The sequence below is a fragment of the Rhinoraja longicauda genome, chromosome 3 (assembly GCF_053455715.1).
Source record: "Rhinoraja longicauda isolate Sanriku21f chromosome 3, sRhiLon1.1, whole genome shotgun sequence".
NCBI lineage: Eukaryota > Metazoa > Chordata > Chondrichthyes > Rajiformes > Arhynchobatidae > Rhinoraja > Rhinoraja longicauda.
In genome coordinates, this window is record NC_135955.1 from 65,876,364 (window position 1) to 65,893,576 (window position 17,213).

Here is a 17,213-nt window from a genome sequence, read left to right on the forward strand (position 1 = left end):
TCCAGTCATAGAGCAACCCAAAAGCAAAAGGGACTGTCAAGGATTAGCCATGACTGCCTTGAAAATTGAAAACTATACTGCAAACTCTTAATGGAATATTATTCCATGAAAACAACTTGAAAGTTTACCAGATGAATCAATCCTCATTCTCAGACAGAAACTGACCCTCACAGTCTTTAATACAAGAACAGTAATAGAGTCCATCTGAGGTCCAGAGCAATTAGATTAGAATTTTTCTTGAATCAAGGCAGGAACACATTGTGAGGTCTAAACACTCAAAGAAATAAACAGTGACATTTCCATTCCAATTAAATAATTTATAGCAGCACGGGAGGGTCTCACTATGAACTCTCCTCGACCCTGTGCAGAACAGTCTCTTATTCATGGTGAGTTCATGTTAAGCAATCATTGAAGATCCCCAAGTTGAACTGAGCTCTTATCAGCAAGTGTAAAGCCACTTCATTCCTCCATTTACTCAATGCTTCCCACACCAATTATCCGAAAGAACAGCATTGTGAGTCAGTTAATGCCAGAATGACCGGCCTTTTGTCTTTTTTCTCATAATTAAAATAACCCAAATACACAACCACTATTGTGCACCCCCAAACCATTTCAACGATCTTTCCCATAATCAGTTCATTTTTTAAACAGCCACTGAGCACATTGTACATTTTGACAATTGTAAACCTATTTTTAAGGTTGTGAAAAAATACACGCAGCAGTAACCTAAACTTTTTTCCTGTGCCTGGGATGATGTACACACAGGTCTTGGCATTGATTTTTGATGCACTACAAAACTAAAGTAGTTCTGAAAACAATGATTGCTATCTAGAAGAACACAAAGTGCTGGAGTAACTCAGTGGATCAAGCAGCATCTCTGCAGAACATGGAAAGATGATGTTTCATGTCGGGACCCTTCTTCAGAATGATTGGGGGTGGGGGGGGGGGGAGAGAAAGTTGGGAGAGAGGAGCGGTAGGACAAAGCATGATAGACAAGAGGAGTTTTGGATAGGCAGATGGTGGGGCCAAATGCCAGAGATTAGAACAGGAGGTATGAGACAAACAGATTGAAGAGTTGTGGATTGTGAAGGCAGGAAAAGGATTGTAGGAGGAAGTGGAAGGGGAGGTGGAGGAGAAAAGTAGGTGCAAGTCCAGTTGGGCTTGAGGAAGAGGGGAGGGAGGAAGAGAATTCCCTTGAGAATAAGCATGGACCCTATGGGCTGAATGATCTCCTACTCTGTCTTCATAAATTCAGATAAAAGAGCATCGTTCTCAGAATACGCTTTGGAAACAAGGACAGGCAAAATTGGCCAATTTTCAACCGAAAAATCTTGAATACCTTGAATGTTCTAACACTAAGGGGCTAAAACATTCTTTGCAGTTTTAAATGTATTAAATGTAAGTGAATGTATTAGCCACATGATGTATTCTTCCTGATCATTTGGTTCTATTGAACTCAAAAGAATCAAAAGAATGGAGATATTACTTCTGACAGCCGATGCTTTTGCGTACACTTAGTGGTTTTGAACAAAGCCAAATTTCCACATTTTGGTTTTAATTTACTCTGTGTTATGTACATTAATATATGACTAAATTGCAAGTGATTTGCAGTCAGTGAAAAAGCTTTGTTTGTACTTTTGAACTACTCAGGCTGAGTGTGCAGACTGCAAAGTGGAAGTCTTTTATCTCTTTGGATCTTTGTGAGGTGCGTGATAAAAAGGATGTGTCAAGCACACATTTTGAGATTTGTGTTCCGGGGGATTCTAAGCTTGACTATGAAAAATAAAGTGCTCATTTGGCAATTCCTGTGGACAATATAATTTTTTATTGCTATGCAAGACAGGTGATAACAGATTTGCAGTCCAGTTTAAATCTTGACTTGTATTTGCTTGGAGTAAGGAGTGCATTGAGTAAGAGTAAATTAGTGATGATGGACATAAGGAGGTTACTACAACACAGGACACATCCACTGGAGGTTTGGGAGAGTTAGAATCCAATGAAGGTGTAAAGTAAACAATTAAAAGAAAAGTGTTAGCAAAGTTTGAGAATAGGCTAAATACGCGGCAGGTTGCTAATTTCAGGAGTCCCTGAAAATGTGCGCAGTGATTGTGATTTGAGAATAAGGATGACAAGCTCTGATGATTGGGATGCAACACACACTTGCATTGTCAAGTCAGTAAATGTATGGCTATATACCATATCCTACCAATTTGACCAGGGGAGGCAATCGGAAGGGAAACGTTCATTTATATACCACCTTTTAAGAGCAATTTGTTTTTCACCAGAGAAGCTGCAGGAGAGGTTAATGGTCCGGTGGTAAATTGCTAGGGGTGGAATCTAGAATCTGGATTATCAATTCAATGTGAGGAGTTCTCACATCTCAAATTCTCAAATGTCACTATGGGGGATATCTAATATAAATGTTGTCAATAATGCAATCTGTAATTTAAAAAAAAATTAAATCAGTAACAATTACCGTGATACTACGAATATTTGTAAGAAGCCCACATGGTTCATTGATGTCCAGTTGGGAGGAAATCAGCTGCCTTCTATGTTCCAACCATATCAGACCATATCATGTGTCAGACCATGTTCTATGGTTTGTATTTGATGTTTAATATGCTATCATTATTTTGTTTTAGCTGATTATTATTAATTATTTGTGAGTATTTTATTTGCGTTAGGCAACATTTTTAAATGTCAGAGGCATTTTAAGGCTATTGAAATCAACAATTGTTACAGCCAGCAAAGCCCCAACTCTATCTGAGGGACTGAGTTTCTATCAAAGATACTAGGGCAAGATAGACCACCCGACCCTAAAAACCGTAGTATGTCATGGCGCTATTTTAGTTGACAGAAACTTGCAGAAACATTTTAAAAGAAAAATAACAAAAATCTGTGAATTGATAGATGAGATATATTCTGCATTTTAATGGTATCATCACACATAGTTCCCCCAAAACACTGATTACACTGCAAGAGGCAAAACAAATGGTGGGTTATGCCTACTAAAATAGCAGACGTTACACTCCTTTGCGTACTACACTTCAGTATAAGCGATTTCAACGGAGTGGTCCAACTTGCTCCTCTAGTGGAGAATTCAAAAGATTTGTTGCCCTGTGGATAAAGATGTTCCTCCTCATTCACTCTCTTGAACGGTTGACCATCGTACTTTAAGGTAGAGACCCTTAGTTCTAGAGGGCACATCATATACTTATGTCAAACCTTACAGGAATTTTGTGCATTTCAACGAGTTTCCTTTCATCTTTTTTAAATTCTACAAAGTTTCAGCCTTGTCCGCTTAATCTATTTCACTATCGTACCATTTAAAAAACATTTGGACCGGTACATGGGTAGGATAGGTTTAGAAGGATATGGGCCAAATGCAGGTAGGTGGGACTGGGGCATGTTGGCAGGCGCGGGCAAGTTGGGCTGAAGGGCTTGTTTCCATGCCGTATGGCTCTATGACTCTAATTCCTCCTCATTTTACATGTACCCCAAGCCAGTGAACCTTCACAGCCCTCTCTATCACAAGTAGATGCTTCCTCAGATAGGGAAACCAAACCCTATACACACTATTCCAGGTGCAGTCTCATTTGGGACTTTTGAGTCATGATTTATTTCAAAGGGAGTAACTGCTGATGCATGCATGTCTGGGTAAAATGGATTATGCAGAATTGTTAAAAAATCAGCATAAAATTATTCTGCACCTGGTACGCCATTCCTTGTAGACTTTCAAAAATTGAATGTGTTTAGAAAGCACAAAATACCTTTTGATTTTAACGGCACCCAATGGAAATCAACTATAACAACTAATTTGTAAGTAGTCGGAGATCTCTTTAGAAAGCACTAATAGGTTTTTATTCTTCATGCCCAATATGTATCCATTTGTGCAAGACATGCTCTAGCTAACGCATTGGTTTCAAATCTGTGTCATACCCAGAAGTCACATTCTGCTTACTCTGCATACTTCAATTAAACATCAGCTGCCTGCATAATAATACTCTGGCCAAGAAGGTGTCTGGCACAACATAAACCATAATACACAGTTTCTGCAGACCTGACAGAGTTGTCAATGTCGGCTAAATAATAAACCCACATAATTAAGATGTCCAAAACTTCAGAACAATGGTGGGTAAAACATTGATTTTTTTTGGTGGCGGAAGGAAGGAAAGAGAAGAGGCAACTCTATGAGGACTCTCACCCTAGAACTATTTTATATCACCTATTTTTAGGGAGATGATTTTCCACCAAAATAAAGAAATAATCTTGCATTCGTTAGATCAGTCTTTGGTTTCTTTATTGCTGTCCGCAATACAGAAATATATTTAATACCAGGCCGGATGATGCAGGCCTGGTTCCCCCCACAAACTTCAACTCAGTAACACTGCCTGGGTTCTCCAACACCAGTGCTTACCTTGCCTGGATGTGGAGCACTTATCGTACTGGCCCTCCCCATTGCCGTGGTCCTGATGGTATCCATGCATTCCATGCATTCTGTGGCACATTGCAGAGGCTCCAGTTTTTTAAAGTCCCTGACAACGTCTGGTTGCTGTCAAAGTTGGAGACGGGGCTTTGCCAACTGTAAAAATTGCTAATTTCAAAAGCCTTAAAATGTCTCTGACATATGAAATATTGCCCGTATAAAATGCTCATAAATAATTAATAATAATCAACTACACCAAAACAATGAGAGAACATAGGTAAGCCCAGCACAGGAAAAGGCCCTTTGACCAACAGTATCTGTGATGAACTTAAAGGCAAAGATAAACTCCTCTGCTGCACACGATCCATATCCCTCCATTTCCTGTATGTCCATTTTCTTTTTAAAAGCGTCTTAAACGCCATTATCATATCTGCTTCCACCTCCAACCCTGGCAGTGTGTTCCAGACACCCACTATTCACTGTGTAAAAATCTTGCCCAACTACATCAGTGGTCTTGACCAAAGTAAAACTTGAAACATAAAAACTAAAGCCATAATGTTAGGCTCATAGTCTGTAATTATCTGGCTTTTCCATGCTGCCTTTCTGTGTAAAATAACAGTGGTCTTATCAAAACATTTTGTCACCTCTTCAAAATGGTCGAACAGTATTTCCCCTTAACAAGATCACATTGATTATCTTTGATTAATCCCTGCCTTTCCATGTGCAGTTTAATCTTGTACATAGGAATCCTTCTAATAACCACATACATCAGTGGCACAGTAGCACATCAATAGAGTTGACCCGGGTTTGATACTGACCTTAGGTGCTGCCTGTACAGAGTTTGCCCGTTCTTCCTGTGACTGCATAGGTTTTCTCTGGGTGCTCCGGTTTCCTCCCACACTCCAAAGACATGTGGGTTAGTAGGTTAATTGGCTTTGGTAAGAATTGTAAATTGTCCCTAATGTGCAGGTATAGTGCTATGCACGGGGTGATTGCTGATCGGTATGGACGGTGGGCTGAAGGACCTGTTTCTCTAAACTAAACTAAACTTTGTTTGTTTCCTCCGACATTCTAAAGATGTTCAGGTTTGTAGATTAATTGGCTTCTGTAAATTGCCCCATGTGTGTAGGATGGAGCTAGTGTGATCGGGTGATCGTTGTTCAGTGTGGACTCGATGGGCAGAGAGGCCTGTTTCTACGCGGTATCCATAAAATTAAAACTAGAAACATAAAAACTAAAACAATTATGTTCGGCTCTTTGCTTGGAATGACCTAGTTTTTCCATGCTGTCCTTCTTGAATGAAAGTGCTCACATTTGCTATTCTCATTCATCTGCTTCCTCACCTAAGGCCAAGGAAGATATAATATCTCTGTTATGGTCCCTACAATCTCCTCCCTTTGCCTCCCATAGCAGCACTGGATATTTATCCAGCCTTAAGGCATCTAATATCTAATTTTGAATGATAACAAGTTCCAGAAATTCACTGTGTTTCTCACCTGCAAATTCCTCAGCTACAATATTCTTCACCTAAGTGAATACAGATGAGAAGTATTGATTTAAGACCTCATGTATGTCCCCTGGCTTCATGCACGGTTTGCTATTTTGTCCTTAATGAGTCCTATTCTTTCCCTGGTTACCTTCCTATCCCATACCTACCGAAGGGCCTTGGGGTTTTCCTTAATTTTGATCTTATGTACAGCATCTGTATTTTTTTAATTACTAAAACGATCACAAACTGATTCCTTATAGTTAAAATAAGCAATCGGATCGGTTTGCGAAATGTTTCTTGTGAGTTGCCCTTGGAAATAGTTTGGAATACAACTCCTTCAAGAAAGTTTTGGAAAGCTGTTTTATAGTTCTAAAATACTGTACAGCCACTTACAAAAAAATCCCAACGTATTGCATTATAATCTAATACACCCTCGATTTAGGATGTATATGAAGTGATTTATCAAATAATCTGGTGATTTAAATTAAATATATTGTTCAGCACTGATAAATGTCTAATATAACATGGTAGATCTAATTTGACATCTGCCCACTTGAAAAATAATAAAAACCTCTTGGTCCATGATTTATTAATCATAATCTTATGGCGAGTCCGAAAACTTGTTGGTTGTAAAGGAAGTTTATTGCAGCCGCAATATTCGAATACAGAGTTAAATAACAAGGTAAAGGACAACCATGAAAAACTTACTGTCTTCTTCGAAGACTTCGCCGAACTGCTATTTCGGGCGCCAAACGCGCACATGACATCGCTGGCCAATCAGCGATGTCGCTCCCTGGACCAATCCCCATGGTCGCGTTCACACGTGACCTCGCTGGCCAATCCGAGGGTTCGACGACCTGGACCATTCTCTATGGTCGCTACATGACCCCCCCCAGAACCCGAGGTGCGGAACCTAGCAGGGAGCCGGATTTCGCGACCATAACGAGTATGGAGAGGGACAGCCTGAACCACAGGAGCCGGGGGTTCCGGACTTGGCGGAACAGCCGGAACGGGAGGTCCTGGAGGAACTACCGGAATGGGGGGTCCTGGAGGAACTGCCGGAACGGGGGGTCCTGGAGGAACTGTCGGAACGGGGGGTCCTGGACTGAGCGGAACTAACGGAGGTCGGCCTCTCATAGGGGTTTGACCGACCAGGACTGGTTGATCCGGATCCAAATGTGCAGGTTTGAGCCGGGACACCGAGACGAGCTCACTCTTGCCGCACATGTCTAAGGTGAAGGTAGCTGTTCCCTTACGCAAAACCCGGAACGGCCCTTGATAGACCCTCTGCAACGGGGCGCGATGGGAATCTTTTCGCAGAAAAACGAACTCACAGTCCTTCAGGGAAGGCGGTTCATGTACCATGGGGCACACATGACGTGAAGTCGGAACTGGAGCCAGGGAGCCCACCCGTTCCCGGAGAGATGCTAACACTGATGGGACTGTAGGCAGCTGGTCTGAAGGGTCCGGAAACAGATCTCCGGGTACTCGAAGTGTCGAGCCATATACTAGCTCTGCGGATGACGCACCGAGATCTAGCTTAGGAGCAGTCCGGATGCCCAAAAGAACCCAAGGGAGCTGGTCTACCCAGTCCGGGCCTTCAAGCCTTGCACTGAGGGACGCCTTAAGTTGGCGGTGGAACCTTTCTACGAGTCCATTTGCCTGGGGGTGATATGCAGTAGTGGGTTGTAACTTGGACCCGTACAGTTCTGCGAGCGCGGCCCAGAGGGACGAAGTGAATTGTGGGCCTCTGTCAGTGGTAATAACTGCCGGGACCCCGAAACGAGCTACCCAATGAAGGGCCAAAGTCCTAGCACAAGACGCTGATGAAATATCAGACAATGGGAAAGCCTCTGGCCACCGGGTGAACCGATCCACCACCGTGGCGTGTCAAAACGTTGGTTGTAAAGGAAGTTTATTGCAGCCGCAATATTCGAATACAGAGTTAAACAACAAGGTAAAGGACAACCATCAAAAACTTACTGTCTTCTTCGAAGACTTCGCCGAACTGCTATTTCGGGCGCCAAACGCGCACATGACATCGCTGGCCAATCAGCGATGTCGCTCCCTGGACCAATCCCCATGGTCGCGTTCACACGTGACCTCGCTGGCCAATCCGAGGGTTCGACGACCTGGACCATTCTCTATGGTCGCTACAATCTACTCATTTGAAGCTTTACATTTTCAGTCATGTATTGAAATGTTAGATGATTTTAATTCTGTTGCAAAATGTTATCAAATTAAAAGTACTATTCAACTGTTGGTCATGCGGTATATATTTTGGATTTCCTATCAGGCAGTTGAAATGCAATCATGATCTTCTGTACCTCTGGTCTGAAAAATATTAGCATTAAGTGCCTTTTATAGATTTGGTTGCATAGACAGATTATCTGCTAAATAATGTTTCGATGCTCTTTGCAGCAGATACTTCCGGAAAACATTCAATCTTAAATCTCTTCAAACACGAATTTTAAGCATTAGTGTTACAATAAAGACTGATACATAATTGGAAAACAAACACATGAACTAGGAGCAGGATTTGATCACTCAGTTCCTCGTATCTGCTCCATAGTCATGCAAGCTGGGCCAAAGGGCTTGTTTCCACACTGTATTACTCTATGACTCTTTAACCTCATCTGTCAGTGATAACTGTGCCCAGCCTCCCCTTGATTATCAAGTATCTATTTACAGTTGCCTTAAAATATTGAAAGGTTTTGCTTCTGCAACTATTTGAGGAAGAATTGCAAAGACTCAGAACTGTGCACACCTGGTTATGTCCTCATGCCTCACCCCTGCCCAGCACAGTTAAGAATTCATTGATACTGATGCTTGAAAGGAGAATGGGATAAGTTGCTTAATAACCATTGGTAGGTTGAATGTGATGATTCAATAACTAATCACATCAAGTCTCAGGTGCAGACTCAAGTATGAACGAAAAGAAAAAAAATTGCTTGCAAAAAAATTGATTGTAATAAAAAGACAAATCTAATTATATTCGGTGAAAATACAGTCCAATATGGCAGTCCTGGAGCAGTTAGATACATCACATTGGCTGTTAAATAAGTCATAGGAACCCCTGAATTTGAACATTAAACAGCTGTAGTCAATGCTTCATATGTGATCTCTCCAAGACCCTAAACATTTGCAACAAGACTTTCTTTCTCCTGCAATTGAATAATTTCTTAATAATAATAATAATAATTATTATTATTTTAATAATAAATCTGTTTTAATAACAGTTAACATCCAATTTGCCTTCCCAGTCACTAGCTGCAGTTATATTTTGGCCTTCAGGGATATTGATAAGTACAACTAGTTCCACATGTACATCAAAAGTGACCAATCTCTCACCGTTTAACAGACAGTCTGCTCTTTTAAATTATTTTCACCAAAGTGGATGTTGCCATATTTTTTTACATTATATTCCTCCTGCCAAGCACTTATCAATTCATTCAGCTTGTCCCCTATGCCTCCTTACACCTCCATTACAAATCTGCCCAGTTTCATATTATCAGAACATTTTAAAATATGGCACTTAATCCTATATGACTCATATTGATCTCATATTTTTCATGATAAGGAGGGAAGACACTCAGCCCATTGGGTCAATGTTGGTACCCAAAGCAATCCCATCAATTCCATATATTGATGTCTCTGGAGCAACAAATATCTCTGAACCTACTCGCTCCCACATGCCCATCTAGTCTTTTGAATCTCCTGCCATCCACCTTCACCAGTGGTACAGTGGCCAATTTATCTAGCAACCAGCAAATTTCTAGGAGGAAACCAGTGCTAGAAGAGGAAACCAATTTGGTCACAGGGAGAACATGCAAACTCCTCAGACATAGGTCACATGAGCTGTGAAGTAACGCACTACTTGCAATAGACTGTGAATAGATGTTGCCCAAGAACTGATTCCTTCCATATCGCTCTAATCGCAGCCTGCCAATCTGAGAGATCTGTTTATTTCCACATTTATTTTCCATCTAATTACCAAACCCTTGTCTAGATTAGTATAATATTCCTGATTTCATGTACTCCAACCTTGCTGACCAGCTGCTGTGTGGGACTGTATCCAAAGCCTTCTGCAAATTCAGATATATCACATTGTACTAGATTTGTCGATAAATGGAAAAAGCACATCTAATAGGAATGCATCACCCTCACATTTAAAGAAACTTCTGGACCAGTATAAAAATGTGATTGTGGATTCTTATCCAGGCACTGAAGGGCAATTAGCTCACATGGGCATCAAATCAAATGCCCAACCTGGTCTGCTGCAAACAGATCTGCTGCGAACAGAAATGCACACAATACTCCAAATACAGCCTATCCAAAATCCTATAAAGCTGCAACATGATTTCCTGACTTATACTCAATACCTGAAAGTCAGAAAGCAAGCATAGCATATGCCTTCTTTACTACTCTATCTACATGTTACCACTTCCACTGAATTATGGATTTGGACCCAAGATCCCTCTATATATATCAAAGGTGTTAAGAGTCATGCCATTAATTGTATATTTCCCCCTTATATTTGACCTTCTAATGTGCAACACCTCACACGTGCAGGATTGAAATTTTCATATTAAATGCTGACTCCATTTGGGAATTAGGGAATGGGGCTACTGAAAGGGGAGGTCCTCCAGGAAATCAATATTAAGCATTTGAGATGGCTGCCAGTGGGAATAGGGCAGAATGGCATTCTAAAGTTTTTTTAAGATTTCATTGTTTCCTTTCTTCTAGGAAGCCTTGAAATCTCCTTCACAATGGCAAATCTTCATAGCAGCTGAGTTATCATCATCAGATTCTCAACATAAATTAAACTACATCAAATATAAAGTCAAAAGGAAATCCAGTGAAATTGGCATATGGCCAAGCCAAGTCAAGTCAAGTTAATTTTATTTGGATAGCACATTTTTTAAAACGCCCACGTTGACCAAAGTGCTGTACATCAGTTCAGGTACTAAGAAACGAACATACAATGGCACACAAACATAACAGCACATACATAAACAGTTCCTCAGAGGGCCTCAAACGCTAGGGAGTAGAAATAGGTTTTGAGCCTGGACTTAAAGGAGTCGATGGAGGGGGCAGTTCTGATGGAGAGAGGGATGCTGTTCCACAGTCTCGGAGCTGCAACTGCAAAAGCGCGGTCACCCCTGAGCTTAAGCCTAGACCGCGGGATAGTGAGTAGCCCCAAATCGGCCGACCTGAGGGACCTGGAGATAGAGTGGTGGGTTAGAAGATTTTTGATATAGGGGGGCAAGCCCGTTTACGGCCAAAGTGTGTTACCACACTGAGACTGATATATTCACACAAATACCTCCTGTTTTAATATCATCTTTGAAATGATACTTTCTTCATAAATAATGTAATCGGGTCATATAGTTGTCTTTATATATCTGTAATAGAGGTTTTAAATTTTTAGAATTAGATTTTCTGGAACACCATAATTTGCAGATAAACTTGGCTTAATGTGTGGAACAGAAATTTTATTATCCTGATTAATTTTTTTCTTTGGTTTTATAATGCAACAGCAATTTAAACAATTGTTCCTGTAGGTATAATTACAAGCCAATGGTGTATCATGTGGTGGAAGGTGGGAAATTAGTGCTAATGGCAACTAGGACATTGTGGGACAAAAGTCCAATCAGTCCAGTGACATTATGCTATACGAAATGAAAGCTAGATGAGATAAGGACAGCACAGTGGTGCAGCAGTACACAACATTAGAGACTCAGGTTTGATCCTGACAACGGGTGCTATCTGTGTGGAGTTTGGACATTCTTCCTGTGACTGCGTGGGTTTTCCCCAAATGCTCTGGTTTCCTCCCACATTCCAAAGATGTGTAGGTTAAGTCGTTGTGCACTCTGTGGGCCAAAGGGCCTGTTTCTATGCTGTATCTCTAAACTATATGGAAACACCAATCACTCAAATAAAGGACCAGTTCTTTTATCAGTACCATGGCCAAAATCTCCAAAGAAAATTTGAAGCTATTTTATGACAGTTTAACAATCTGAAACATTAAGTCTGCTCATCTCTTTGGAGGTTTTGTCGACATGCTGAATATTTCCAGTATTTTCCATTTCAGACTTGTAGAACCCTCAGCATTTTAATTTTGTAAAGTTTATTTGATGGGTAGCATGCCTCATAAAATAATAGGCAGGGGTATTTCCATAGTATTGTTCTCATTTTTTTTTGTAGAAATAGTCAACACATTATTGCAGTAGAATTCTCCCTGCTGTGATCTTGATGTTTGGATGCAATAAATTGAGTAGCAGACTGAAGCCCACTTGCAGTGATACAGCCTAATTAGTCCATTAAACATTCAAATAGGCAGGTCATCATCATAAGCAACACTTGGTTAGTCAATCTAGTGTCCACTGTTCCTCAGTGAAGGAGGCCAGTACAAAAACTTCATTTCAATGAAATTGAACCTACAGGTTCTATGAAGTGCATGAGAAACAGTGAATTTTGTTTTTCAACAAGCCCCTGTGCCTCTTAGATGCCAACTTCCATTCTGTTTGTAACTTCAAACTTGTAGCAAAAAACACCTGTGTTCTGCACATCCTTGAGGAAATGAGGATTAATTTGCATACATTGTTTGTATGCATGCAATGGCAAGAAACTCCCCAAATGTCAAATAAAATCTAATTAATTCAGGTACAGTACAATTATAAGCAAGGGCGATTGTAGGGCATGAGCCCACTTACCTTCCCCAAGAGGAGCCAGTGCTTTGATCAAACCATCAAAAAGCTTCTAATTAAACTACTCTGCATTTCTGTCACTTGCCTTAGTGACAGATAATGGCACTTCACTTCCTTCAGGAGCTCATGAATCAAGCAACACTCAAAATTTGGCTCATTCTTTATTTGTAGAAATATAAAAGATATTAATGGTCTAGAATTTCATTCATACGGCACTTTTGCCGAGTGCCATGCAATTGAACTTGCAGGAAGATATGTTATGAAAAATTGTTCACTTATTGTTCACAAGTATTGCTTATGATGATGAACTGATGTTCACACTGCAAATAAAGATGATTGTGAATTGCAGCCTAGCACTTCCAGGTGCAGTGTGCATGCATGGAATGATATAATTCATTGTGTTTCACCTATTTGTAGGATTAGCAGCTGAAATTGTTTTTTTTGGTGTGTTTCTGAACCATGGTGGATCGCTCAGAGCAGATCCACCATTTAAACATCACTTATCCACGTTCTCCAGGGATGCTGCCTGACCCGCTGAGTTACACCAGCATTTTGTGTCAGCACCAAATCTCTCCTTGGACTGGAGATCCAACAAATCTGGTGCTTGGTTTCCACTGCAGCAGACCCAAGCAGCAGATGATTAATTCTTGTCAGGCAGCAGTCTGCTTTGTGATGGCAACTGTGCGGTCCCAATTGATGCCTCTGCTTCTGAAAAGATCTGTTTCTGAGTGGCTGTTAGCAGAAAGTCCAGAGGCAAAAAGACTTCTAAGCTTCAACAGGGCCAGAAACTTGTTTCATCAGTCACTGCATCATGGGGGGGGGGGGCAGTCAATATACTCTAGTACTGATGTGGCCATCATTCCTGATCAGAATGTATCAATGGTTCAATTATGCTTTATCGTCATGTGTGCACAGCACAGTGATATTCTTTTTGCGTTGATCACGCATGCACGAGTCGCTATATTTTGGCGGCATTAACAAAAGGTCCAAAGTCCAGTTCACATACTTGATGTGCAGGAATGGCAATAAACTGACAATAAACTAAATTACATTAAAATAAAATAAAATAGCCACATTGACTTTGTTTCTCTCTCCACAAATGTTGTTTGCTCTGTTGAGAGTTTTTGGCAGTTTCTGTTTTTGCTGTAAGTATATAAAGACAGAATACTTTGAGGGAAGACAATTGGAAACTTGTGTGGCCCTCTCATCCCCTCAGCTCTAGCAGGGATGGTGGCCCAGATGACTCCTGTGCTTATAAAGAGGAATCAGGCCTGGTGTCAGTTTCAGTTCCGTTTAGTTTATTGTCATGTGTACCAGGGTACAGTGAAAAGCTTTTGTTGGTTAACCTTTGTGACAGGAGGGGGTCCTCTCGCATCTTCTGGGACAGTTGGCTATTGCAGTCAAATGCAGGGAAAGTGCATTTCAAATTGTATTAATGATGCAAAAGCCATTGTTCTATTTTTTTGTGATTGACTGGGTGATAAGCATTTGTTGGCTGTGAGTTTTTAAGAGGCAATAAGATGACTGTCATGGTGGGCTCTGTGTGTCTGTATGTGCTGTACGATACAATACGATAAACTTTATTCATCCTCGACGGGGAAATTGGTCTGCTGACAGCCACAGCACACGAGGTACATTAAAACTTGAAATTAAAAGTGAAAACAAAAAGAAAAAGCCAAGTGTCTGTTGGCTAGCTGCAGTGTGCACAGCACCTTCATCGGAGCAAATGAACAAACAAACAAATAAACACAGACTTATCCCCTGGGCAGAGGATTCTAAACTAGAGTCCCCCCCCCACCACAGTCGCCCTTTGTTCTCTCATTGTCCCTCACGACAGTCCCCCCATGCCGGGTCCCCATTGTCTTCCTCTCCCCCCTCACGCTCATCGACCGCGAGGCCCCACCGCCACCGAGGCTCCCGTTGCTGCCGAGGCCCACGTTGCCGCCACCACCGCTGAGGCTCATTCAGGCCTCGCCGCCCGGCTTCATCGCAGTGCCCTGGGAGGCCTGTGGGGTGAGTCGGGCCTACTGGTCCCTGGTCGTCGTTCTGGATGACGTCAGCACAGTTGCTCCCCGGGACACTCCCGCCGCGTGCGCGGCTCCCCGGGATGGAGACCACGTGTGGATTGGTGATCTGGTGAACACACGAGTGTTGTTGCAAAGCTGCATTTCCGAGTTGTACTCAGGCAGATCAGAGCACTCACCTTGACCAATCAACTGGAGTAAAGAGATTACTTCCTGTGCTATTTAGACTTTACATTAGATGGTAAAGATTCAGTGCGGAAACATGCCATTTGGCCCACTGAATCCGCGCCAACCAGAGATCGCCCTGTACACCAGCAGTATCGTACTGTTACAGTATCGTACTGTATCAGGTTACAGTACAGGTTACGGTATCGTACTGTACATACTATGGAGCATTTTACAACTTATCAAAGCCAATTAACCTACAAACCTGTATGTCTTTGGAGTGTGGGAAGAAACCGGAGCATCCGGAGAAAACCCATGCAATCACAGGTTCTGGTTCTGGTTGATTACTGCGCAAACACCTCATAAGTGGTTATCTCGCACAGGTCGGAGTGAGTAGAAGTGATTTAGTGATTACATTTTGAATCACTTGGGCCTTTTTGACCAAGTTGAGGAGATTTAGTTGCTCAATCCCCTTTTTAAATGACTGAACATCAGGAGCGTGTTGCGTGGTAACATATTCCATTCCCTTATCATCCTAGGGTAAAGGGAATATTGGTAGCAAAGTCTATTGAAATTTAGCGAGTTGATGATGTAGGGAGCAGTATTTTGTCTTGTTTCATGGCGGTTGGTGCTCTGGGATGACAGAAGATTTGATAGTGTGAATCTCCTTATAAATTGCATTAAGTCTTAGCCTGATTCTGCGGAGCTCTAGGGTATCCGATCCGAGAGAGGTCAGCATATTATTCACGCTTGATTTGCGCTTGTAGTCATTACAGGAAGAAAGTATAAACTCTGTGCAGACAACACCCGTAGACAGGATTGAACCTGGATCTCTGGTGCTGTAAGGCAGCAACTCTACCACTGTGCTGCTCTATGGTTTAGCATGGGGAGATTCACTCCTGAGATAACACCTATTCTTCACCTATTGAACACACCTGTGCTCATCTATTACCTGCCATGCTTTGTCCAGCCCCTCCTTCTTCCAACATTTCTTGCCCTCTACCCCACTATAATCAGTCTGAAGAAAGGTCCTGACAGGAAACAGCACCTATCCATCTTCTCCAGAAATGCTGCCTCACTCGCTGAGTTATTCCAGCACTTTGTGTCTTATTTTGTAAACCAGCATTTTCAGTTCCTTGTTTCTATCTATTGTTCCATATCCTTTTAGTTTAGTCTTAGTTTAGACTAAAACTAAACTCACGGAAATAGGCCCTTCAGCCCAATAGGTCCACACCAATGAGTGACCCTCACACACTAACACGATCCTACACACACTTGGGACAAGACTTGGATAGAGTGGATGTGGAGAGGGTGTTTTCATGAGTAGGACTAGAGGTCACAGCCTCAGATTCAAAGGACGTTCTTTTAGGAAGATGAGGAGACATTTCTTTAGTCAGAGGGTGGTGAATCTGTGGAATTTGTTGCCACAGAATGCTGTGGAGGCCAAGTCAGTGGGTATTTTTAAAGCAGAGATAGATTCTTGATTAATACAGGTGTCAGAGGTTATGAAGAGAAGGCAGGTGAAAGTGGTTAGGAGGGAAAGATAGATCAGCCATGGTTGAAAGGCGTAGTAGACTTGAAGGGCCGAATGGCCAAATTCTACTCCTTTCACTTATGATCTTATGACCTTATGACAATTTGCAATTTTGCCAAGGCAATTAGCCTACAAACCTGTACGTCTTTGGAGCGTGGAAGGAAACTGGAGATCCTGGACAAAACCCACGCAAGTCATGGGGAGAACGTGCAAACTTTGTACAGACAGCACCCGTATTTAGGATTGAATCCAGGTCTCAACTGAACCGCTGCACCATCGATTCTCCAGCAATTCTCAGTGCTGTGATGTTTTCCCGTTTTCCTGCTCCACTGCGATTTCAACCACAACTTCAACCACAAACCATATGAAGATGTGCATTACCAATGTGTTGCAGGGGCTGGTGAAAAACTTGCAATCCCCCGTCAATTATATCAATATCAATATCAATAGTCGTTTATTTGTTACATACACATAAATGTGTAGTAAAATGAAACATTACCCGCAGTTGAACAATAAGACCAATAAGATTAATCAATAAAAATGCAATAACACATACAATCACAACTAACACCAAACAAAAAGAAACATCCATCACAGTGAGTCTCCTCCAGTCCCTCCTCACTGTGATGGAAGGCCACAATGTCTTTTTCTCTTCCCTGCCGTCTTGTCCCGCGGTCAGGCTGTTGGAGTTGCCACGTCGGGGCGGTCGGGGCTCTCGACATTGGAGCGCCGTGCCGGACGGTGAAAAGTCCACGGCCTATTTCAGGCCGCGCCGGACGGTGAAAGGTCCGTGGCGGGCCGACCCAAGCCCCGCGATTCGGGGCGGGCGAACACGCTGCCTCTGCCGCTGCCGGAGCTCCCGATG

General features: G+C 42.0%; 1 protein-coding gene across 1 annotated transcript in view; it reads right to left on the reverse strand.

The window, feature by feature from the left end:
* LOC144592429 (uncharacterized) overlaps positions 1-12,652 on the reverse strand; it is a 31,924-nt gene extending 19,272 nt beyond the window's left edge. The window contains exon 1 of the mRNA XM_078397015.1: positions 12,632-12,652. The gene's annotated coding sequence lies outside the window, so the exon portion shown is untranslated. The remainder of the gene's footprint in view (positions 1-12,631) is intronic.
* Positions 12,653-17,213: the final 4,561 nt, after the last annotated feature.